This window comes from Nothobranchius furzeri, chromosome 2 (assembly GCF_043380555.1).
Source record: "Nothobranchius furzeri strain GRZ-AD chromosome 2, NfurGRZ-RIMD1, whole genome shotgun sequence".
Taxonomy (NCBI): domain Eukaryota; kingdom Metazoa; phylum Chordata; class Actinopteri; order Cyprinodontiformes; family Nothobranchiidae; genus Nothobranchius; species Nothobranchius furzeri.
Window position 1 is genome coordinate 94,071,685 of NC_091742.1, and position 23,931 is coordinate 94,095,615.

Sequence of the window (23,931 nt, forward strand, 5' to 3'; positions counted from 1 at the left end):
CGCACAGCCTTCAGACCTGCTGAGAAAAAAACCTACAAGATGCAGAAAAAAAAACGATAAACCTCCAACATTAATATTGTCAGCAATAAACGCAGAAAAACTTAACTTTCATGACCAAAAAAATACCCCATAAAAACTATTTAATAAATATGGAGAGCAGGAACAAACCTTATTTCTGATTTTACTTTTTTACTTCAATTAAAACTACTTAGATTTTAGTGTTTTCATCACATTTAGCTTGTATTTTAGTTAAAATATCATCAGCTTTACAGGTTAGCTGTTCCTGTGTGCTCAAAAAGTTATTATACAAACCTTCTAGAAAAAATTACCAAATAATTCACATGAAGTAGATTTGTTATTCGTTATCTGAAAGTATCCAATTAGTTAAAAAAAACTAAATATGTTTTGTTCTATTTAGTTTTCAGAATATCACTAGTTTACTTATACTTGAAAAAAATATATACTGATGTACTGAAATACAGAGAAATCAACTTGTGAATACAAAGCATGTTAATATAGTAAGTATAGCATGTTTAACATAAGCACATTCACACATAAGTATCAATGTAAATAAATCATATGGCAGTAACTCTGCTGTACTTTCATTGAGTATAAGTAGCTCACGGGCCAAAGAACGTTGGAGACCCCTGCAATAGATCGTTCAGCCCAAGTGGATGCTTAGATGATTATTTAAAGTTTTCTTTCAGCTAAATCTTCATCTACAGAGTTCACAGGTGAAAGGGTTCTGTCCTGTGTGGACTCTCATGTGAATGTTTAAAAGTGTCCTATGACTAAAGGATTTGTTGCCAGTCCTAAAATCTGACTCAGAACCCCTGTTCTCATTCCAGAATTAAATAAAATACAAGCTAAATGTGATGAAAACACAAAAGTCTAAATAGTTTGAATTGAAATAAAAAAAAACATTTTAAATCAGAAATAAGATTTGTTCCCGCTCTCCTGATTTACTGAATAATTTTTATGGATATTTTTGGTCACGAAAGTTAAGTTTTGCTGCGTTTATTGCTGACAATATGAAGGCTGGAGGTTTATACTTTTTTTCTGCATCTTGTAGTTTTACTTTCTCCACGGGCCTGAAAACTAATTAAACTAATTAATTAAAGTAATTAAAAACTTAACTTTTTCATGATGCCTTCCATTAACCTATCCTTGCATCTGTGCTCTACTAGGTCTTTATCTGTACTGTGTTAAATTTATTCTATATGTATTTTATGTGTATACCTATTCTGTGCTGTTTTATCTTTGTTCTATATTCTGAACACACAGGTGTGTTTTATTCTCCTCCAGCAGGTGGCGGTAGTGCACCTTTACGCTGGTCATTGACCACCAGAAGAAGCAGAAACCGGAAGCTGCTAACAGAGCTAGCTTGTTGTTCTGGTGTGTGAGGAGAATATTTGAGGCTCTGCAGTAAAAATGTCTTCACTTCAGTCTCTGGGAGAGTTGATCAGCTAAAGCGACTAACTGCTGCTGCTGCAGAAATCTTCTCACCAGGCTGTGGAAACTTTCTTCTCCTCCTCAACAACTTGGTGGAGTTCTTTCCAGAACCAGAGAAGATATTCTGCGGTCTTCGTGACAACCGGAGCTCCAGAATCAGGTTGTGGGTGAGAAAAGCTTTTCTCTAGACTTCCTGCCCTCTGGATCTGCTGCTGTTCCTTTGGCCAGAACCAAAGCGTTGGATCTTTAATCTCCTGCTTTGTTTCTATTGCAGCTGTTAGCTAAACACGGCTAAAGAAAACCTGCTACCACTTCAGGATCATCCATCAGCTGGGACTGATTCATCGTGTGTTCTTCACCACCTGGACCTGGACAGCATGGACACAGGTACTGGTGGATGAATGAATATATTATGACTGCATGGTGGGACATTACAGTGCCTCTCCCATGAGGTGTTATCATTAAAACATGTCCGTGTTGTGTTTTAGTCTGCTGCAGCAGCTCGGTCCGAACCTCTCTGGTTCTTTCTTCGCAGAGGAGAGAAGCTCCAGAGCTTTTGAACTATTGAACAACTTTAATTTTAACACAGCAGGACTTCAAGACGAGGAGGCAGTGATTGAATTTTATCTTTGTTTACTAAAATGATCAAACAAATGGTAGAAGAGCTCAGATGAAACTGAATAGAATTAAAAACCTGAAATCGAAATAAAATAAAAAATAATGAAACATGCAAAACAATTAAAACACCTGGGTTAGTGTGTCATTAAGTTTTTCTCTAGGAAAGATGGATCTAGTTTGTGACTGGTTGAAATCACCCTGGTTGCTAGTTTGACGTCCACAATGAGAAGAGCTGGGTTTCAGGTCCTTATGAAGAAGAAGAAGAAAATATCATTTCTATAGCGCCTCTCAAGATAAAAATCACGAGGTGCTTCACAAAAAATGTAAAAATATAAAAAAGGATTTAGAAAATGTTTAAAAATATATTTAAAATGAGCCAAAATAGGCAATAGTGATTAAAAAAATGTTAAGAAAGAGAGAGAGTGAACAGGAAAGAGGGAAATCAGTGGATTCTGAGGAAGGTGGAATAGGTGGGGAGAGCAGAATAAAGAGAGAGAGTGGTGAAGAAGGTCATACAAAAGCCAGCTTGAACAAGTGAGTCTTCAGCTGCTTTTTGATGGAGACCACTGAGTCCACTGATCTCAGGCTCAGGGGGAGAGAGGTCCAGAGTCTGGGGGCCACAGCAGCACATGATCTGTCACCTTTGGTCTTTAGCCTGGTGCTGCACAACCAGTAGGCTTTGATCACTGGACCTCAGGGACCTGCTGGAGGTGTAGGGACTAAGAAGATCACCAATGTAAGATGGTGCTTGTCCATGTAAGGCCCTATAGACCAGAACCAGGATCTTGAAATGAACAGAATTTTGGACATTGTTTCCACGATCTGGTTCTTTCAGACACTACCCAAGCTCGTGAACATAGATGAGGGTGGGAACATAGATCAACCAATCAAGAGCTTCGCCTTCCGACTCAGCTCTCTTTTCACCACGTTGTGAGGAGAAATCTGCTGACATGTCAGCCACCGAGTCTAGTAGAGACAACGCCATTTTGACCGTGTCACAGGTTCCGTCAAGCTCAGACAATTCCATAAAAGGGAAAAGAGGTGGAGCTGAGGGTGGGGCTGTAAGGCTGGGATCAAATGACGACACCTGCCGAACTGAAGCGATGTAGCTACAAGCTAACCCAAAGCTAACGTGGAGGTGGGAGCTAAGCTAAAGGAGGTAGCTACCTAGCTACAACCGGAGTTACCTGTGCACAACACCGGAGCTTCTGAGTCAGAGATACGCCGGGCTGCTGCTGAGGGGACCATACTGATAGTCGGAACCCAGCTCCACCAACATATCATATTTCAACCCATTTTCAAAAATGCAGCGTTATGTTAAATGCACCTATTAAATTTAAATTTCATGGTTAAACAGTACATGTTAAAATCTAAGCTCAGCTCGGCAGTGACCTAAAATACATAAATATAATTTTACTTACCGAAAAAAATGAAGTGGAGACTCCTTGGACCCTCTATTGGTGCAATTAACGCCACAGCAAGTCATTTTGTCCAACAATTGCACAAAAAATATCCAAAATAGAACACACAAACGCTACAACTAATGGTCTAAGATGAGAGACTGAAAATGGCGGAACAGTTTTCAGGCGAGACCGAGGCTCAGACTGAGGCCTTTCCCCGGAGCTAGCTCTGTGGTCACGTGGGTCTGATGCTCATTAATTATTCAGAATTTTTTAATACACTTAAACAGAAGAGTGAGAAAAACACTCACCCCCTCAGAGTTGTCATGAGTGTAAACTAGATCATTTAAACCAAAAACATGTTCTGGTACCAGGCCGTAAACATGTTTATTTCTACTGTGAAATTGGTATTTTTAACATGGGAGTCAATGAGGATTTGCTCGCTTCTGACATCAGCCCCTAGTGGATGAGGGTGGAACTGCACCAGGTCTGTGTGACCGATGTCACCTCGTCTTTAGAAGCTCCTGCAGCTGCAGCCGCTGATATCAGAAACGGGGATCCGCACTGCAACCTGAGCAATTAATCCATTCCACATATTTCCAGTAGAACACTTTTGCCGAAAGATTTGTGCAATAATCAGATTTTATTTTACTTCCACAAAATTCTAATTTTACATGAGATATTACGAGAACCGGGGAAGGCTTGCCATCAAATTAGAAATCCGTCCCTTGTTAATTACAAGTCAGGCTGGGCAGCTCACTGGCTGCTTCCAGGCCAGCGACTTTCAAGAGCTACCGGTAGCTCACGACCAACATGTTGGAGACCCCTGCAATAACACAACTCTCATGTGTGTGAATTTAAAGTTACAGCAGTCGGTAATTCACGTTATGTGTTTCTGTTTCCTACAGGTGTTCAACAGCTGGTGCAGGTTAAAGAAGAAGCTCCTGAAGAACAGAGTGCTGGTGTGGACCAGCAGGACCCAGAACACCTCCACATAAAGGAGGAACAGGAGGAGCTCTGGACCAGTCTGGAGGGAGAGCATCTCTGTTTGAAGGAGGAGACTGAAGCTGTCGGGTTTCCTGTTACTGCTGTTTCTATAAAGAGTGAGGATGATGAAGAGAAACCTCTGGTCTCACAGCTTCATCAGCAGCAAATAGAAGACAGAGATGTTCCAACCAGCAGCTCAGCTGACCAGATGTCAGCAGAAACTGGTGGAGGAGCAGGAACTAGCAGGAACCCAGATCTGAACCCTCATGAACAAACATCTGATTCTTCAGAGACTGAAGTTAGTGGAGATGATGATATGAATCTAGACTCTGGGATGTCAGACTCTGGGTCTGAAACTGGAGACGAAGACCATGACTGGAATGAGAAAAGGTCTTCTGAGTCAGATGTTCAGACAGTCAACATATCTTTTAGCTGTCTTGAGTGCGGTGAACAATTTCATGACAAGCAGTCTCTCCAGAAACACGTGAGAGTAACCAGTCATTCAGCAATAAGGTCTTCTAGCTCTTTGGTTAATAAAAAATCTGTTGGACTTGAGCAACCTGTAGACTCGTATTGGGAAGCCCAGAAAGAACTAAAATCATTTAGTTGTGGTGACTGTGGAAAAATATTAAGGGGAAAACCAAATTTTAACAGACACCAGAGAGTCCACACAGGACAGAAACCTTTTGCCTGTGAGCTCTGTAGAAAAAGATTTACCCAAAAGTCAGGTTTAAACAGTCACATGAGAATCCACACAGAAGAAAAACAGTTTGCTTGCAAGCTCTGTGGAAATCGATTTACCCAAAAGACAAGTTTAAACACTCACATGAGAATCCACACAGAAGAAAAACAGTTTGCTTGCAAGCTCTGTGGAAATCGATTTACCCAAAAGACAAGTTTAAACACTCACATGAGAATCCACACAGGACAGAAACCTTTTGCCTGTGAGCTCTGTGGACAAAGATTTACCCAAAAGTCAACTTTAAGCAATCACATGAGAATCCACACAGGACAGAAGCCTTTTGCCTGTGAACTCTGGACAAAGATTTACCTGTAAGCCAACTTTAAACAAGCACGTGATAGTCCACACAGGACGTAAACCTTTTGCCTGTGAACTCTGTGGACAAAGATTTGCTCACAAGTCAACATTAAACGATCACATGAGAATCCACACAGGGCAGAAACCTTTTGCCTGTGAGCTCTGTGGAAAAAGATTTACCCAAAAGTCAACTTTAAACAATCACATGAGAATCCACATAGGACAGAAGCCTTTTGCCTGTGGGCTCTGTGGAAAAAGATTTACCCAAAAGTCAGGTTTAAACACTCACATGAGAATCCACACAGAAGAAAAACAGTTTGCTTGCGAGCTCTGTGGAAATCGATTTACCGAAAAGTCGACTTTAAACGATCACATGAGAGTCCACACAGGAGATAAACAATTTGCTTGTGAGGTCTGTGGAGAAAGATATGGACAAAAGAAAATGTTATTCAAGCACATGAGAGTCCACACTGGATAGAAACCTTCTGTTTGTGAGCTCTGTGGACAAATTTAAAGTTACGGTGTTTACTTTCCCTGGTAATTGGGGCCAGTACAAATCTAAATGATTGCAAGCAAGCAGTGTTTTTGTGTTCGAGTAAGACTTTACCAATGTATGGCTATTAGGGTCAAAACTCTGCACTTTTCAAACATGTACTTCGTCAGATCTCTGCTGCAGGGATGGGGGTTGGTTGTTTGTGCTCTCGACTGACAGGACTGTGTGTGTTTTCTAGTTTTAGTCTTCAGTGTTTTATATCTAATTCTATTGTTCATTTTTGTTTTGTCCTTTATTGCTGTAAAGCATACTGAGTTGCCTTTGTTTGGCAAATGTGCTATATAAATAAAGCTGTCTTGTCTAGTCAAGTCTCATTTTTTCACAGATTCCATCCTAAGCTTCAATCCTAACCAAGATGATAAAATATGTAGTTTTAAAGATTTGAGTCACCAAGTTTGGTTAAAAAGATCTACAACAAAAAAGAAAAAAAACTGTCTTTTTGTACGTTATGTCCAGAGAACTTGTTGGCAGGGTGAATAGTCGGGACTTCAGAAAGTGACGAATCCTAAGCTTCTGTCTTATCAAAGATAATAAAATGTGAGTGTTTTTGAGATTTAATCTGTGATTCTGCTAAATTTGTTTCATGAGAAGTAAACCAGACAAAATTAAGATTAAAGCAGTTTTAGCTATTAAATATAAAAAGTAGTGCATGAGTAATGTTCCCCACAGGCATAACTGGAGACCTCTAAGCCGAAGCGAACTGCCCGTGTGTCCCTGAGAGTCTGAAGAGACGACTCTCTGATTATATTTTTCTGTAGCCACACCCTTATCTGTCCAGTTCAAACTAGGGTTGCTCAATTAATCAAATTTTAATTACAACTATGATCTGGGTTTTAAACAATTATATAAACAAAACGAGCAGATTATTTTCTTCCCTCCTGAGTTAAAGTGCACCTCCCTGTCAGGGTCTTGGGTCCAGTTCTGCTCATTCTCACCTTCGTCTCTTTTTCCCTTGAGTCTATAGGTTGGCCTCTGGAGGGCACCGTGGTCACGCTCGACTCAGATGCACGTCATTACTCATCAGCTGCTATGGATAAAAGCAACTGGAAGCCAAACGCACACCGCAAGAGTGTTGCACCTTGTGGTAACCTCCAGCCCCTGAGGTCTTGATCTAACAGTCTTCAGATTTAATTCTCTAATTCATTGTTCTGTTTCCTTAGTGACCTGGCTCCGGTTTCCCTGATTCCTGTGATTAAGGCTCGTTCTTCTGAACTTCGCCCTCCTGGAAATACCCTCCGTTGGCTCCCAAGTCTCCTCGTATCATCACTGCCATCCTGCTCTCAGTCCTCTTCAGCAGCTTAGTTTCTGTCGTGCGTCACCTGCTCTGCCCTCCACCGTCAACCGTAAGAAAATAATTCCTGGTCCTCTATTAGTTTCTCAGCCTACTCCCCAGTGTATTAGAACCATCGATTCCTGGACCCTTGATTCTATTCCTCCCTAGCCACTTGGAAAACCCACTCAGTAATCTGTCCATCTATACTCACTGTCTTCTCCCAACCAACTTAGCTGCTCCTCCTCTTTTAGACTTGCCACACCTCCGACGTCTGGAACCAACTTTACATCATCTACGAGAATTTGAATATACCTTCCAGTGCTACTTGGACACGTCATCAGTGAAGAACCCAGGGTCATAGGGTGTTTCGGGTCTTTAATCTGCGCACACCCTCACCCGGGCGACCCAGCTGGGGGTGATCAGTCCCCAGCTTGTGTCCAAGTGGCCTATTGCTCCACGGATCCCCCCTGCGGATATACAGCCACCGTGAGGCCCTCTCTGCGGCCTCGGGGATGGTTTTGGTGGCTTTCTTCAGTTGTAGTCCTCTTACTCCAAGGAGTTAGAGCAGGGGCGTCAAACTCAAACTCACACGGGGCCGAAATGAAACTCTGGGACGGAGTTGAGGGCCAAACTTAATATTTTTTGAAAAAGTGACGGCAAATTTGCACATTTTCTTTATCAACATATATGCAATTTTGAACCTTTAAATTTGGAAACAAACATTTCTGCATTAACACTGAATGTGGAATAACCAAATTACACACGAGCAAGTCAGTTACAAATAAAATGCATCAGTGGTATTCATTACTTGTGGTATAATCAGCATTTTTAAAATCTATTCAGGATTTATGTTTTCTTGTTTATTCATTTTTCTTATTTTTTATTCTCCTTTTTTTCTCCTGTAATACGTGTCATCGCTGCTGTGACGTCTAGCTTTCCCCACTGAGGAACAATAAAGGGATTTTCTATTCTATTCATCTATCTGCAGCCTTTCCACTTCCTGTTTACTGTAGGTTAAATCTTTTCTCACGGGCCAACAACAAAATAAAAATATCATTTTATCTTAAATGAAAATGCAACATCTCACCTGTTAACTTTCATGTTTTGGAGCAGAAAAAGAGCATAAAACCAACATATTTAAAGCTCAGTTTGTTACTGTGATTCTCACCTGTTCCAGCCAGATACCTGCATCATGGGGTTGATCTGAGCTGAGGAGGAGACTCCTGTTGTTTTGTTCATCTTCATCATAATAATGACAACATTAGATGACAACAGGTGCTCACATAGGTTTGTGCTGATGAACATGTCTGAGCAGCTTGACCACGTTGTTGTGTGTCGGGGAGGAAACACAACCACAGAGCCGTGCTGGTTTGAGCGTGTCGCTGTTCGCTGGAGTTATATCAGCTCTGTCTGGACGTTAGTTGGAAAACTTTCTCTTTCAGTCGTGAACACATTACTGAGCGGCTAGAATCTCCGTTTCTGGGCTTCAACGTCAGAAAACAGCTGAGTGAACTCGGCGCTGAGTGAGAGGAGTGTAGTTTGTCCGAGACAGCGGAGCTGCAGACACCAGCAGCAGACTCTGGAAAAACACAAAGGAGGGGGTGCTTCGGCTCCGCACTAACGCCGCAAAGCATCATGGGAGTTGAAGTCTTTGCAGTAAAATCGGCCAGCGGGCCAGTTTTAATATATTTTTGATATTTATCTCGCGGACCACATAAAAATGCTCCACGGGCCTTGTGTCTGACATATGTGAGTTAGAGGGTTCGCAGCAGTGAGTGGCCAGCAAAGCCTTGGCACCCAACCTCGACAGGCTCACAACGAATTTTTCAGCCGTTGTTCCGGCACTCCGAGCTCAGCTCTGCATACTTGGCCCTCTTTCACTCATGGGCCTCTTCGATACGGTCTTCCCAAGGGACTGTCAGTTCTAGGACCGCTTGCTTGGTGGACTCAGATGTTATCACCATATCTGGGCAGAGAGACAGCTGTTATGTTTTCTGGGAAATTGAGCTGTCTACCTACATCAACTTGAAACTGCCAGTCGCGTGCGGTAGAGTGTTAGGGATTTTATCAATATATTTATCAATAAACCCATTACCTGCAGCTAGAGAGAGAGAGAGAGAAAGAGAGAGAGAGAGAGAGAGAGAGAGAGAGTAGACAATAAGCAGACAGTCACCAGATTGCAATCAGGGCAGAGCACGAGGCTTCTGCCAAGAGTTTCTATCCTGAGTTTTATTTATACAAGAAGATAAGAGAGAGAGGCAGTGTGTATGAGTGAGAGAGTGTGTGTGTGAGAGAATGCTTTCAGGACAATTAGTCAATAGTAGGGGTTGTATGAACTAGTCGACTTCACGGCTCTGTAGTGATTTTTTTTGCCTGTCATCGACTAGTCGCTGTCACGTGATAATGAGTGACAAGATGCAGTCCTCCAGCAGGTGATGAGCCCCTGCGTCGGGAGGCGGAGGCGACGCGCTGTGCCAGAGCGTCGGTACTGACACCGGCAGTAAAACGGACATTTAACCAAACTGTGACCTTTTCCCTCTTGCAATTTTACCTTCCCCTCACCCCCATCCTAATCTTAACCAGTTTGCGCATGCAAAGCTCTGATCGTTGACGCGCTCCAGACATCTGCGTCCTGAGCACCGCCAAATCAGGTGTCACCACCTCAAAAACAAATTAAACACGCGATCGATCGTTCATGTTGGCTCATTTCCTTTAATGCTTTCTGTCTGTTATTTGTGCCTGATGCGTTTCGCTAATGCGGAGCGAGGCTCTTCACCTGTTCTGTTCTCCGGTGACGCACCCCCAAGATTCCACTATCTCCGCTACGGCACGAACTCCGCAGCAAAAACGGTTCCGTTGTAGTCGGCCGGCGAGCAGCGGCACTCCGCTGTTTGTGCGGTCGGTAGATCTTTTAGAACTGCAGTTCAAAGGTAACTCATGAGGTGAATATATATGAACCCAGGTAGCAGTTTTTCTTTAGGATTGAGAGGAGATGCAGGAAGATAATAAACAGACAGGACAGAAAAATAGTCAAATAAAAACAAGTTAGTTTTTGTACCTGGTGGTTGCAACAAACAAACACCATTGAAGGTAATCAGAAGTGAGGAACAGAAAATGAAATAATTATTTTAATGTTTAGAGCAGCAGGAACTCCGAGAGGCTGCAGGCGCATCAGTTTGCTGCTGCTGCGCAGGGGGAGAGGACTGAAGTAGGAAGCAGAAATTACCGTTGTTAAAAGAAATGTGTTAACTTAGAAAATGTGGGCGCAATTTTAATTGTCAAAAACTCCAGCGAACCTACACCCCCCCCCCCCCCTCGCCGCTTCAGGTGTATGACGTCATCAACGACTAGTCGAAGTCGACTCGATTTTCATTACTTGACTGTCGACTTTAAAAAAAAATTAAGTCATGCAACCCCTAGTTAATAGTATTAATGATCAAGAAATAATAAAACATAAAATTTCCATCACAAGATCCCTCCTGTTTATCCGAATAGGATAACCAAACAAAAGAAAACAACAAAACAAAGACCAAATAAGTAAAATAATAAAGAACAAATAATAAAGCACGATAAGGCAAATACATTATGTCAAGTAAGCTCATGCTGCCACATGACAGTTATACATATATTAGTGAAGCCTGGCATTCCACTTCATGGCTAGATCATTGTTTTAGCTCATCAGATGCTCATGGGTCTCTGAGTTCAATGAATATTCAGCATAACCTGGCCGTCAGTGATCATGTCCCACTTTCATTCTCAGTCAAAGTTGAGCGTCTGCCCGAGGTGTTTGTAGGTAATGATGGAGGGTGTCAAAGCAATTTGAACTGGTCTAATGTTACATAAAGTGAGTTGAGGTCATACTCTATAAAGACGGAAGAATTATTGAGAACCGTTGTTTTACCCAATGAGGCCATTAGGTGTACTGATCCAAATAGTGCAAATATGAAATATAAAGTGGACATCTGCACATTTTATGATCGAATAATTGGAGCTCTTATTGAGAGCGGTAAGCCACTTCATAAAGTGGTCGGCAGCTCTAATATTGAGTTGCCCGGGTGGAACATGTATGTCGCTGGATTCCATGAGCAGGCCCAAGTAGCAACAAGGGAACGGGCTCAAGCAGGTAGACCCAGACAAGGCCTGCTATATGAAAACCAAAAGCTTACACATGCTAGATATAAGTATGCTATTAGGTTCATTAAGAAGAACGATCAAGTAATGAGGTCTGATTACTTGGCTGGGAAACTACTATCAAAAAATGTCTTGGATTTTTGGAAAGAGATACGAGTTCTTAATAAAAACAAAACTGTTTTGCCTCGCTGTGTATAAGGTATGTCTGGACCAGACAACATTGTTGAGCATTGGAAACACCATTATGATGCTCTATTTAACAGCAAATGTAGTGAACAAATGAATGTAACAGTGATAAACAGCACAGAGTCCATTAGTGTTACAGCTTGTGAGGTGTGTCAAACAGTGATTGAGCTTCCAGACAGTAAATCTTGTGGTCTGGATGGAATATACACGGAACATCTGAAATGTGCTAACTTTAGGTTAGTACCTCCACTGGCCATCTGTTTTACTAGTTGTTTGATACATGGCGTTCTGCCTGATGCACTTATGTCTATTATTCTGGTATCTGTCATAAAAGACAAAGCAAGTAGAGCAGGTAGCATGGACAACTATAGGCCCGTTGCATTGGCAAGCATTGTATCCAAGGTTATGGAAAAAGTGCTACTAAGTAGGCTAAAGGTGTCACGGTGTAGGAGGTAGAGATGATGGACCATTTGTGGTTGAGCAGAGCAGGAGGTAAAAATGCAGGCTTCGGATAAATTAAAAATGATTTAATGGCAGGATGGGAGGAACAGAAACACCAGCAGACAACAACAATGAACTGACAAAGGACAGGGGCAAAACAGGTGGTTTAAATACAGAGAGCTACTTAGGGAAACATGGGCAGGTAAACGAGGGACAGGTGAGAACAATAAGGGCAATCACAGCAGGAGAGGAACACAGTCAGGTTGGGCAGGGGCAGATCGTGACAGTACCCCCCCCTTAAGGGCGGATACCAGACGCCCACAAGGCTATACAACAGGAGACGGGGACTTGAAGACTGGACATGACAGGAACGTGACTGGAACAGGGACTTGACGGGACTCGAACGGAACATGACTTGGACTGGAACATGACTTGGACTGGAACATGACTTGGACTGGAACATGACTTGACTGGAGCAGGCGTGGGATCCAGGCAGAGAACTGCAGGAGCAGGCGTGGGACCCAGGCAGAGAACTGCAGGAGCAGGCGTGGGACCCAGGCAGAGAACTGCAGGAGCAGGCGTGGGACCCAGGCAGAGAACTGCAGGAGCAGGCGTGGGACCCAGGCAGAGAACTGCAGGAGCAGGCGTGGGACCCAGGCAGAGAACTGCAGGAGCAGGCGTGGGACCCGGCAGGGGCTGCAGGAGCAGGCGTGGGACCCAGGCAGAGAACTGCAGGAGCAGGCGTGGGACCCAGCAGAGGCTGCAGCAGCACGAGACCTGCAGGCATAAGCCCCACAGCGTGGACCAGGAAGTGGACGAACGGCAGGAGCGATGCGAGGGAACCCAGCTCGGCGGCAGGTGCTCGACAACCGGTCAGAGCAGGTACACAGCACGAGTAGCTGGGTCTCAGGCAGAGGCTTGGGTGCAGGGAAGCAGGAGAAGAGCGGGGAGACCAGCCCTACCACCCCGGAGAACGATGGCGTGCGTAGGGGGTGTAACTCCCTTGTAGCTCCAGGATCCGCGGCTTCCATGTGACACAAACGGGGCGGGGGCAGAAAGCAGGAGAGGAGAAGGAATTCGACCACCCCGGGAACGAGTAGGATGCGCCGAACCCCCTCAATGGTTCGACCACCCCGGAGAACAGGTAGGATGCGCCAAACACACTGAGTCCAGAATCTCCCTCCGCTAAAGGAGAAAAAGTAAAAAAAAATAATCCTCCAGGGAGATGCAAAAAACTCACCACAGGTCCAGGTTGTGGTCAGTTCATTCTGTCACGGTGTAGGAGGTGGAGATGATGGACCATTTGTGGTTGAGCAGAGCAGGAGGTAAAAATGCAGGCTTCGGATAAAGTAAAAATGATTTAATGGCAGGATGGGAGGAACAGAAACACCAGCAGACAACAACAATGAACTGACAAAGGACAGGGGCAAAACAGGTGGTTTAAATACAGAGGGCTAATTAGGGAAACATGGGCAGGTAAACGAGGGACAGGTGAGAACAATAAGGGCAATCACGGCAGGAGAGGAACACAGTCAGGTTGGGCAGGGGCAGATCGTGACAAAAGGATTTTATCTACTCTAAAGATAATCAGTTTGGTTTCAAGTCTAAGCTTAGCACAGATTTGGGCATATTTGCTTTAAAAGAAATCATTAGGAAGTTTCAAAGAGACAACTTGTCTGTGTTATTATCCTTTATTGATGCGTCTAAAGCCTTTGACCGTGTAAATCATCTGAAACTGTTTGTTAAAATGCTACAACGAGGGGTTCCTAAGTACATTCTGAGAATCCTAGTCTACTGGTATGCTAATCAGGATGTGCAGGTGAGATGGGGAAGTAGATTTTCTGCTCCTTTTGGTGCTACTAATGGAGTAAAGCAAGGCGGTGTACTCTCTCCTGTGCTTTTCAACTTGTACATGGATTTAACAGCAGTTAAATAACTGCAGAACTGGTTGTATGATTGGATCAACCCTGGTCAACCATCTTATGTATGCTGACGATCTTGTCGTCCTGAGTCCTAGTAGTGTGGGATTACAGGAACTGCTAGATATTTGCTCAAAGTACGGGGTGGATTTTGGCATCAATTACAATTCTAGTAAGAGTGTCATCATGACCTGTAGAACAAAAGAAGATAAAGGTGTAGCAAGATGAAGGTTCTCTGATTTGTGTGCCAAAGGTCACATTTGCCCAGCTGGGTCAAGCTGGGTCAAACAGTGCTTTGAATCCACAGATTAAAGCCCACGGAGCCGCGATGTCTGCCAAGTTCATAACACCAGTATCTGCTGTTCCCAGAAGAAGGACACTTCAAGCCACGATGATAATAATTAAAATAATAATTAATAAAACTTATGATTTTATTACTGTTTAAATAATCATTAATACATCATCAATTGGTTCATTATAAAGGTATTTTAATTACATGAAATGGATTATTATGCTTTAGGTATTATAATGATAATTAATTATAATGATTCAAGATGTGTTCAGCAAAGACCTTCACCCTTCAGCTAACACGGGGTTCAGATAACAATAACAACTGCACATGTTTTCTGACACATGACCAAGCTTTCTTCCGGAGAGAGAGGGAGTGTTCTGAGAGAGTTTGGTAAAATCTAACCATCAAAGATTTCACGTCCAGTTCTGAACGAGACACCAACACCTGAGGAGTCAGGGACGGCCGCCTTGACCCTCATGCCAAGCTGTTCTGTCATGCCGACAAGAATGGCCAAAGAACAAACGAACCGTAAACCAGCTAACGCAAGACTCTCCCAGAGTCATTGATTTCTGAAGTTAATTTAAATACGGAAATGTGCATCTGCCAAACGCGTACAGCCGTGTACCCAGGTCATCTCTGGACCGGACCATCGCACACCTGCAGGTTCAATCCCGGCTCTGACCAGAGAATGCTGCTGTTGTGTCCTTGGGCAAGACACTTAACCCACCTTGCCTGCTGCTGGTGGTCGGAGGGAGCGGAGGTGCCTGTGTTCGGCAGCCTCGCCTCTGTCCGTGCGCCCCAGGCCAGCTGTGGCTACATGGTAAAGCGCTTTGGAGTCCTCTGACTCTGAAAGACGCGATACAAGAGTGGGTCATTCATCATTTAGATCATGGACCCAGAGATGTTTATGAATCTAGAGAACGACGTTCCTGCAGGTTCTGTCAACACACGACTGACCGTGAGTGAGGTGACATCTGGGAGGCAGAGGCAGCGAGCTTCAGGAGCATCACCTGCTAACTCTAGAAGTTCTGCTTGATGAACGCAGATGTGAGCGGCTCCTGCTAGCCTGATGCTTCTCTGTTAAGCTTGGTTTATGCTTGACGCATTCACTTTCCGCGCGGTGATGCGGCTCGCGGCTGGAACGCGCTTCACAACTCGCAGCGTTTATGGTTTGTGCGGCTCGTCTCTGCGGTGAGCCAATATTCTCCCAAACTGTAGGGGGCAGCATGGAGCTCTACAGCATGCATCCAACACTACACCATAGTAGAAGTAGAAATCACTGTTTACAACATGGTATTTCAGCCTTTTTAACAGCGTTCTCGTCTTTTCTGACAGTGCGAGCTATTTCTCTCCAAGAACTATTTACAACATGTTGATCACGGTGATCTCTGAGAGCTGAATCATACAAATGTCTGTATTTACGAACCTCTGCCATGCCGGTCCGCCATGTTTTTCCGCGTCCGACCGTCCGCGTGGTTAGAAATTTTCCGAGGTGCGCGTTGCGGAAATCTTGGGCCGTGCGGAGACGCGGTGGAGGGGCGTGGTTGTTAAAATGACGCAAAATGACGCAACTTTTCCGCGCGGAGCCGTGCGGACCTCGCGGACGCGTCAAGCTTAAACCAACCTTTAGAAGTGAGGAAACCAGAACGCTCCATCCGTTTGTGGCAAAGCTCTGCAAGCACTCGTCTCTGACCTCATCCCTCCTTTCCTTTTGTAGGTCACGAACACGAGCAACAAACACAGCAACACCGACTTTTACACACAAACAATCATTCAATTCAATTCAATTCTTTATTCAGGACAATTCACATTAATAAACAATCAAATACATTGTATCTCTTCTCGTCTTTGAGCCGGATTTATACTTCTCCGTCTGCGTTGGTATTGACCCTTTGCATGTGACGTCACGCCACTCATGGGACCGCCCCATTCGCCATGATGGACGGCAAAATAATAAAGTATCTTTGAATTGAATTGAATTGAATTGAAAAAGACCGTTTACACACGTCGAAAATCCGGTGAAGCTTGTCAAAACAAGCCCGTCTGTAGCCTATTATCACTTTTATTTAGTTGATTTCACAGTAAAATGGTAACTACTTGCTGCGTGGCTGGCTGCACTAACAGACAAGGATGTAATGTCAACTCGTTTTTTCAAATAACATTGATCGAGACTGAGGATGGAGAAGAACTGCAGCGATCAATCATAATGGTGGCAGGATACCTCAAGAAAGCGCAACGCCCTCTGTTGTCCATTGCGGGGAATTGCTTTGCAACTCTTCCTAGCTTACGAAGTCCGAAGGGAAAATGTCGCCATCAAGGCGGAAAATGAAGTGGCACTCCTGGGTTGGCTGATTTGTAAACATGCTCGCCACTAGAGTGCACACCGCCTGGGTCTTCAAGCTTTTCTTCAATGTTTTTTGGATTAGCTTTATGAAAAATTCTGGGAATAAACGCATTCGCCATGATTGCTAATGTGTGTAAAAGCGGGAGTCAGCAGAACTGCAATTCAAAAAGAAACCTAGTATTTCGGGGAAAAACAGCTATGTTAAATTAGCTCGTCCCATCACTGCAAAGCACATTTTCTATTACTGCTGGCATGCAACATAATGTCATGACTCCCATCCTTCACCCTCCTCTGCCTCCTCATTTAACCTTCATTCAGCTCACCTGGTCCCTTCACCAAGCTCCTGACAAGCCCTGTTTCCCCTGGCAACCACAATCAACTCCATTCTTCTCACCTGTTCCTGTCATCAGCTTCATCCACTTCACCTGCTCCTGACTCCTCAGCTCATCTCACACACCTGCTTCCCCTGCTATAAAAGAATCATCCAGCTATCCAGTCTCTGCCAGATTATTGAAAACTTCGTGCCAGTAATTTCTCCAGCCATCCACCCTGCTTGATCTCTGCCTCCGGACCTTGTTTTTCTCCTGACCCCTGCCTTGAACTCTGCCTGCCATCACGACCCTCGCCTGTCTTCTACCACGTCTCCAGCCTGCTCCCTGTACCTGCTTGTGCCGATCTGGTTTTGACTCACGCCTGCCCTCCGACTCTGTCTCCTGCCTCGCCCTCCTCTGGTAACTCCACAAAAAATAAAAGATTTATTTTATATACTTTTACTGTGTTTGGCGTCATTACGGGTCTTCTGAGTTCTGTTCGTGACACATAAAGTATTCCCTGGGTTTCTTGCTAAACAGCTTCAGTTAAAGACAGCTTCCATGGCATTTATATACTGCATTTTAAAATTGAGAGTTGTGCATAAATCCATATTTTGCATTGTCTTTAGTCAGCAACGGCAAATTAGTTCCTCCCAAACTAAAAGCCTTGCGATAATGAAGACATATGTACCAGTTCTACACTGTAAATTGCATTTACGCCTTTTTGTTGTCCCAACGTTTGATTTCATGTTAATATAACAAGGCTTTTGTATTGTTGTTGTTATAAATTAGAATAATTAGTTAAACACATCTCAACAACACTAAAAATGTTAAACAATAATTTTATGTCCAGTCAAATAAATTATCCAAGTCTACTTGACTTTTGAGCATTAAAATATATGTCCACTGGGTGGCGGTAAGTGGCGCAAAGTTTGTTTCGCATGTGCCTATGATAACGGAAGAAGAAGTCAACGGAGCTCTCAGCTCAGTCAAGCAGTCTTTCACGCGGGCAATGTTCTGTCCAGAAGGACTAATGACTCCATTTAGGGTTAAAACCAACTACTTTGTCCATCTAAAGGTGACACTGAACCAGTTCAACAGAGGCCCACCACTTTGGTAAGTTTTCTTTGGGTTTATGTTGAATTTGAATTTGTTAGTTGTTAAATAGCATTAGCTTGATTAGTCATAGTGAAATGAATAAATAAAAGGTCTGAACCTGAAAGTAAATCGTGTAATTCTAAGTTTAATGTTGAATGCAACTTAGTATATCTTATATTTGAATGTTAGAAGTAGGTAACTCGCTGTTTGTTGGTTAGCATAGCAGGGTTGGCGGGGAAATTGTTTTGGGAAATGTTTACTCGGTAACAAGTTAATTAACCTTTTTTCTGAAAATGTATACTCATAAAATTAAGCTAAATGCTCAAAGCCGGGTCCACATGGGCGCATCTGTGGCGCGAAACAGCAGCGGAATCTCGCAGCATCTCAGCCGTTCTCCTCGCTAAACTCCGTACGTCACGTGACCCTCAGAGAGTAGACGCCATGCATTTACTTCACACTTTAAAACCGAATACATTGTTTTATATAGTCAGTATTCATTTAAATAATGAAACAGAAATAATTAATCAAAATATTAGGTGATACTTGCAAGTTAGTTCTGTGAAATGTTGACCTCATTAATCATGAATTATTTACCGGAGTTTTACCTATTTCAGATTCTATTTTGAAGGTGCCCATGATGAAAAGGCCTTTTACACCGTATGAAGTGGACCTGTAAACTTGGTACTTTTTTCTGTGGAAATCGTAAGTGCATCATTGAACCTTATCAAAGCAATCACAGACATTATGGCAGAACTTGCCCTTTGCCCTTCATTTACAATTACTGCTCACAGTATTTCAGATCCAAACAATCCTTGCATGTCCATCTGAGAGATCATGGACTCAATGAAAACACTAATGGACTAATAAGCTTTAAGGTAAAATGTTTGTTGTAAAATTAAAATTGTACATGTGTTGCAAGTTTGCAACAAGATTTATTTTTTTGTTCTTGAATGTTTCTCAGCCTGGTATTTGGAGCACCTTCGTTGTTACGAATTCTGCAAGAAAGATCCAGATCAACTGATGGCCACTGAACCCAGTGAACTAAACCACTACCTTCCACTGTCATCCTACGCTGTCCAAGGCCGACTGGTGATTTCTCCAAAGGTGTTTCTTGTACATTGAGGTGAGTTATTGTATTTTGGCTATTTTTGTTCTTTCTCCAAATGTTTGTCACCCTAAAAGTAGTAAATGGAGCTCAACTACTTCCATGAATGGTGTCAACATTTATTCATCTCTGAGCCATTGGATGGTACTTAATGATACAAGACAGTACTGAGAGCTCATCACAAAAACATGTTTTTGTAAGCTGAACCTTGTAAAATTTTAGCAATATTGTCCACAGACAACCTTGTAATGTAGCAAGTTGGTGAAATGATGAACATCACATTCCCCCTACGAAGAAAAGAAATAGTTGAAAATCAACCTCTTGCGGCTGAAGTCAAAGAAGGGTGGCCAGCCCTGTTCAAAGAACAGCAGGCACACTCTTTCACACATTTGTCAACTTTTTGTCTTTTTTAAAAAGTTGTGTAAAGTTGCAAATTTTGTTGTTGTCACCTTCAATTACAGATTGAAGCAGAGTTTGCTCGGCTGACATCTGTTGACCTGAAGAAGTCTTTCTTCAGTGGACTGGATCAGCATTTGCCAAGGTTCCTGGAGTTGTTCAAGGCCAAGAGTGGGAAATCAGCTGGACTAAGCAGGCAGCTTAAATGTCTTGATGACGTAAGCAAATAAATGTTCACATATTTTTGTTAGTATTAGTAACATTTCCTTTGGAGATTATTTACAGTTTTACCAGTTTTCAGTATTTAACAGTATTTTCTATTTTCTAATACAGAGAAGAAGAAAATTATGTTAACATTTTGTTGGGTTATTGTCTTTGGGTGAATAGAATTCAGTCATGCCTTTTAGGAAATCCATCAAATTGAAATTATCTTTGAAACAATCTGCCTGTGTAAATTTAGCAAAAAAAAAAAAAAGCATGTTTCTACACAAAATTACCACAACCCCAGTAGCTTTCCTATAGTGATAGGTCAGAGCTGGAAAAACTTATCAGAACAATTCTATTCCAAAAGCTATAGTATTTAGAATAAAACAAAATGGCTAAAGGCTGCCAAATCCCCCCTCCCAATAAAACAAAAACAGAAAAACTGTCAGTCAACACAAATTCTGTAGCAGACTTCTATTGCAGTACAGGTTTGGAAGAAGAATTTGAAGTGAAAATGTCCAACTAATCAATTGAATATAGAAAACAGAATAAAAGAATCAGGATATCAATAATTTGTTATTCTCTTTATAATTAGTTGTTTTGTCTTTGTTTTTTCTCAGTCCTCTATACTGAGGAAGAGGTCATTTGTTCTTCCGGTGCCTTCCGTATTTTCTCAAGGATGATCCTTCAAATGCATTCAAGACTGTTCAGGTGAGCATTTGTATCAAAAATGATCTGTGAACAATTTCTTTATAAGTGAAAGTAGTGATGTGATATTAGATGTAGTTATATAAAGAAGGGTTTTAAAGCCATACTATGCAACTTTTTCACATTATTAAATCACTTTCTGGAGCCAGGATGTGCTAAAATGAACCTTTGCTGGGGTGATGAAATGTCACACAGACCCTTAAGCTTGGTTTATGCTTGACGCATTCACTTTCCGCGCGGTGATGCGGCTCGCGGATGGAACACACTTCACAACTCGCAGCGTTTATGGTTCGTGCGGCTTGTCTCTGCGGTGAGCCAATATTCTCCCAAACTGTAGGGGGCAGCATAGAGCTCTACGGCATGCATCCAACACTACACCATAGTAGAAGTAGAAATTACTGTTTACAACACGGCATTCCAGCATTTTTAACAGCGTGCTCGTCTTTTCCGACAGTGCGAGCTGTTTCTCTCCAAGAATTATTAACAACAAGTTGATCACGGTGATCTCTGAGAGCTGAATCATACAAATGTCTGTATTTACGAACCTCTGCCATACTAGTTCTTGCCGGTCCGCCATGTTTTTACGCGTGGTTAGAAATTTTCCTAGGTGCGCGTTGCGGAAATTTTGGGCCGTGTGGAGACGCGGTGGAGGGGCCTGGTTGTTAAAATGATGCAACTTTTCCACGCGGAGCCGTGCGGACACGTCAAGCATAAACCAACCTTTACCGCCCTCTGTTCTGCAGCTCTCCTCAATGAGAGAGGGGATGGGGGCGTTGCACACGTTCCGCTGCTGTTTCTCACCAGTATCAGCTGATGGAGGACTCTAGCTCCGTTGTGCCGTTCGTGTCAGCGGACACGGTCGGGGAGGGGGGCGGGGCATGACGCTTAGCCTGGCGGGTGGGCAAACAAAGCCTGCTAAGTGCTGGGGGAAACCCTGAAATATGAAAAAGTTGCAAAGTATGCCTTTAAAAGGGCAAACGCACAGCGAGGAGATACGTTTCAATTCTGCTTTGACCACAGACAGACACCAGGGGGCACTAAAAACAAGCAAAACTGCCTAGTCTCCTTTTAACAAGGTTGTCTGTAGAATTATCCAAATATTGCAAGGGGTCATAGTGAGTAATTTGCTTTATAACTTGTGTAGGCCATTGACGAGGAAGCCACACTCACTCGGGGAATGCAAGTGTGAGTTCTGCTGGTGAAAGATGGAGAGGACATCATTGCCACATCAGTCATTCTTGAGGAACAAGTGGTCCTGCCTGATGTGGAGGACATTCCTCATGCCATTGCTCTACTGATGGGTCTGCTTTTTGCCTTTAATATAGACTATCCAAAGGAACTCAGGTACACATTTGAAGTTTTTCAAAAGGTCCTGATGAACATCGGCGGAGGTCAGTTTTCCTCCCTTGTGCATGGTTTGAGAAACAGACTGTTACAAAAAACCATGTAGATTCTCCTGAAATGTCTCATCTCATGACTCATGGATGTCTGAGCTTTTTGAAAGCACTCAACGTTTCCTGTTAAACATTGTTCCAAAGGTCATATAGAAGTTTGGCACATGGTTTGGAATTCTTGTTTTGTTATTTCATCTGTTAAGGTTTATTCCATCAGAAAGTATAGTCATATCAGTTCAAAGCCAATCAAATGCATAGGTTGATAAAAAGTATTGCAATAAAGAGGTCAACATAAGACCAAACGATAGAGGACAAGATTAAAATGTGCACTATTTGTTTAGAACTACTATTTTGAATTGTAGTATCATTTTGAATTTTATTTTATTTTTATTTGTGCAAGGTTTTGTCAGATGCTTTAAAAGTTTATGCACTTGAGTTAATGTGCAATGACTTGTCTCATTTAAGACACTAAATATGTTCTAACTATAAGACCTTGATAAGCTGCTGTGTTAATGTTTTTTTTTTTTGAGTGCAGACTGTTCTAAAACGTTTTCACTATTCATTACAAAACAAAACAGCTTCAGTAAATGTTGCAGAGCTGTAACTTCATTACTGCTAAATAAATAAAAAAACTAGCTGAGTTGATGAACATGTTTGTATTGTTTCTGTTTTTGGAGGTGAAATTTATCACTAAATGGATCATTTTGTGTGAAATGTACATAAATTAATCATATGAATGTTTTAAATTTCCAATATACAGTGCCCCCATCTTTTTTCGATATGGCAAATGTTTTAAATTATTTAGTTAAGTTGACTTAAACATTTCTTCCAAATGAATTGATACTTTTAAATTGAGTCAACATACATTTATGGATTACACGGACTGTACCAGTCAGTTCTCTCAATTAAAAAAACAACCCCAAACTAGTTTTGACAACGTAAAATTATTAATTGTGGTTAAAGTTAAAAAAAACTAAAAGAAGTTGAATCAACTCTTGATTATAAATTTAACTAACTTAAAAACATGTTGGTATAACAAGAGAGTTTAATTTGGGATAAAATAGGGTAATGTTAAGACAACAAATTTTGTTTTTTCATTTAACTCAAAATTTTAATGCAGCCCTTTCACTCGTATTTTTAAGTTGAAACAATATGTTTTATTTTACAGTGTAGCGGCCAGTTTATTAAACGTTGTCTTCGAGATTAAAATTCCATCAATATGTGCCTTACCTGTAAGCTAGGTTGTCTGGAAAATCGTTTCTTCCACCGCTCCGAAAATAAAATGGAGGACCGTCCCGCCGAAAACTTTCCTTTGGCCGCCTGCACACGTCGGCGTCAACAGATGCACATGACATAAGCACGCACGCTACATGAAATGCGAACCGTGGAGACTCAGTCACAATTAAACACCAAGAGAGTTAGTAAGGACAGGAAAAAACTCTTCACGAATCCTGCTTAAACAACTGACACCAGTAGGAGTCACTCTATCAACACGAGAAGTGTGTTAAAGTATTAATAAACTCTGCAGTGTAAAAAAAATAACTTTACATACTCAAACTCTGGAAAAGTAACACTTTTCAATTTGCTGTGAGTTCCAGCCTCAACCAGGACAAAACTGTCCAGTGTTTCCCCTGGTAAGGGTGCACACTCAGATTTCAATAAAACATGTTACTGGGAGGAAAAGATAAAATGTTGCATCTGATTGTGTACCTTCCCTCTGAAGTGGTCTGCAAACTCTTCACAGAGGGAGTTTGATGGTGCTTTCTGAGATGCATGAGGGGTATTGTTAGTATATAGTATATTATAAGTTTTGCTGTGTTTATTGCTGACAATATTAATGTTGGTTTATCCTTTTTTTCTGCATCTTGTAGGATTTTTTTCTCCACAGGTCTGAAGGCTGTGCGTTACACACAGCAGAGAGACCGAGAGCAAGAGACCAGAACCAAAACAAATGATCACATCACACCAATTTTAAAATATTTACATTGGCTTCCTGTAACTTACAGGATTGATTTCAAAGACCTTTTACTTACTTTTTAATCATTAATTGGCCAACGACCTCTGTATATAGCAGAGATGT

The 23,931-nt window shown here is 42.3% G+C and overlaps 1 long non-coding RNA gene and 1 pseudogene across 2 annotated transcripts; both read left to right on the plus strand.

Annotated features, from left to right (window-relative positions):
• The first annotated feature begins 1,352 nt into the window (after positions 1 to 1,352).
• LOC107372646 (gastrula zinc finger protein XlCGF26.1-like) lies at positions 1,353 to 6,357 on the plus strand (annotated as a pseudogene).
• An 11,132-nt stretch (positions 6,358 to 17,489) lies between these two features.
• LOC129152456 (uncharacterized) lies at positions 17,490 to 22,500 on the plus strand. 2 transcript variants are annotated; one of them, XR_011519145.1, is made up of 7 exons: positions 17,490 to 18,062; positions 18,659 to 18,746; positions 18,836 to 18,919; positions 19,006 to 19,167; positions 19,611 to 19,763; positions 20,370 to 20,460; positions 21,602 to 22,500. It is a non-coding gene; the product is annotated as an uncharacterized lncRNA (long non-coding RNA). The 2 variants fall into 2 exon arrangements; XR_011519144.1 differs by lacking the exons at positions 19,611 to 19,763; positions 20,370 to 20,460; positions 21,602 to 22,500 and adding an exon at positions 19,387 to 19,540 and having other exon boundaries at positions 17,526 to 18,062.
• The last annotated feature ends 1,431 nt before the right edge of the window (positions 22,501 to 23,931 follow it).